The sequence below is a fragment of the Phoca vitulina genome, unplaced genomic scaffold, assembly GCF_004348235.1.
Source record: "Phoca vitulina isolate PV1807 unplaced genomic scaffold, GSC_HSeal_1.0 scaffold83, whole genome shotgun sequence".
In the NCBI taxonomy this organism is placed as follows: Eukaryota; Metazoa; Chordata; class Mammalia; order Carnivora; family Phocidae; genus Phoca; species Phoca vitulina.
This window is the reverse complement of record NW_022589786.1, coordinates 1,141,373-1,143,548: the sequence shown is the minus strand read 5'-3', so window position 1 is coordinate 1,143,548 and position 2,176 is coordinate 1,141,373. Positions and strand designations below refer to the sequence as shown.

The following is a 2,176-nucleotide window of genomic DNA, read 5'->3' as shown; positions in this document are numbered from 1 at the left end:
GTCTATTCCTCATTTAGAAATCAAGTCCCCTGTGAATGCATAGTTGGAAGGTTCCATTGCAGAACCTCTTCATGGAGCCAACCGCAGACGCCTTTGTAGCTTGAGAGCTATGAAACCCCAATATCCTCCTGGCCAGGGTCCTAGTGCACACAGTTGCCAGGTGGTGGTCATTCCAAATTCTGCTGTTGGGCTTCTCACTCCCATGCATTGCTCCCAGTACGTCACCTGACTGTGAAATTCAAGGTTTTTCTTGCCAAAGGAGTGGCTTTATGAGGGCAATGGGAGGAAGATGGTTATTCAATAATTTGCTGAACATTGCATGTTAAGCTCTATGCCCATATGATACATTTTCCAACCTTTTAACTTCAAAGATCTAGCGTTTCCTTTCCTGCAGTGTCAAAATTAATATTTAATAACTCTTTATTTTGGATAGAAATTTAAGGTGTTCCATGTATTATCTCATGTGATTTTATAATTAAGAAAAATTAGGTAACTCTCACAAGATTGTTAAGCTGGTAAAGAATGGAACTGAGCTCAGATCCTAGGATTACCAGGCTATCTTTCAAGTGTCATACGTACCAAGTGTTATAATTTTGGTGCTTTCAGTATTTGTGCTGCTGAAGTGAGCACTTAATTTTGGTACTTTCAAAATGGGACATTTATTTGTACCTTTAATCACTCACCATCAGTGTCTGGGGTATGTCACTTCTGAAAAACCTGGATAGGGAATTTTACTTAAAGAGAGCTGTTTACACATCTTAAGCCAGGGGTTGGCAAACTTCTCCTGTAAAGGGCCAGATAGTAAACATTTTAGGTTTTGTGGGCTGACATAATTTCTGTTGCAACAATTCAACTATGCCATGGTAGTGAGAAAGCAGACATAGACAATACATAAACAAATCGGCATGGCTTGAGTTTCAATAAAACTTTACAAAAACAGGCGGTAGGTTGCATTTGACTCATGGGCCATTGTTCATTGACTTCTGACCCAGGCTTGGTGCTATTAGGACCATGCACTCTTTTACATGGTGCTTTCAAGGGCATTAGTAAAAATAATTATCTCTGATTTTCTTAGGTGGGAAGGTGAAATTTGTTTTGCAAAATATTCATCACAGTACTTCAGAGAAGTCTACACATTTACCTCACTATGTTATTCCACAATTTTTTTTTTTTTTTTGGTTGTCAAATGATCCCTTATTGAAATATTTTCCTTTGTAGTTCTTAACTAGCTGGGCATTGTACTGCACCACTATTGATGTCATCTATGATTTCATAGGGGTGGCGGCCACCAACATTGCAGCTCACAGATTGGGCGGTCCCCAGAATCTCTTTAATGGTTTCAGAGAGTTCTCTGGCTAAAGATCTGGAGCCACATCTGTCAGGCAATGTTGACAATCTCATCAACAGTGACATTTCCACTGTGCTTAATGTGTTTTTGCCTCTTTCTGTCTCTTGGCGGTTCCTTGAGGGCTTTGATAATCAGGGTAGAGGCAGAAGGTCCCACTTCAATCTGGGCCTGTGTGTTCTGAATGGTCAGTTTCACTGTGATCCTCAGACCCTTCTAATCACCAGTTGCCTTGGCAATGTCATCACCAAACTTTTTTGGAGACAGATCCAGGGGGTTGATCTTCTGGACCAGGACAGATGTGTCACAGTCTTCCCTACCAGTGCACCTCAGGTATACGACTTTGATCTCGTTGGGGTCAAACATAGGCAGCATGGTGGAGGTGGTTGGTGTTGGATGAACCCAGATTGAGGACAATCGAAAAAGACGGTTGCACTTTCACCTCCCCCGAGCCGAAGGCCAGGAAGCCATATTTCACAAATTTGACTGAAACATCATAGACTTACAGAATGTTAGTGCACAGGGATAATTAAGATAATCTAGTCTAAACCCCTCGTTGTACAGGTGGGGAAACAAAGGAAGTTTTTCAACCTCCCATCTAAAAGAAGTACAGGTATCCTCTTAGAAGACCAAGAATTGCTGAGTGTAGAGCTTAATGTGTGGTTCAAATATTGTATTGACATTTCTTTGCCAGAGAGAAAACTATAACATTTAAGATGCATCCTGATAACTTTCTTTCTTACCTTAGTCATATTATAGAGTTTGTTGTTCCAAGACATTGTAAAGGCTTTTAAAAATATCAGGCAGAAATATATGAAAAGCTGCCTAGAC

The 2,176-nt window shown here is 40.6% G+C and overlaps 1 pseudogene; it reads right to left on the bottom strand.

Moving 5' to 3' along the window:
• Nucleotides 1–499: 499 nt before the first annotated feature.
• On the bottom strand, nucleotides 500–1,956 carry LOC116626161 (annotated as a pseudogene).
• Between the last annotated feature and the right edge of the window lie 220 nt (nucleotides 1,957–2,176).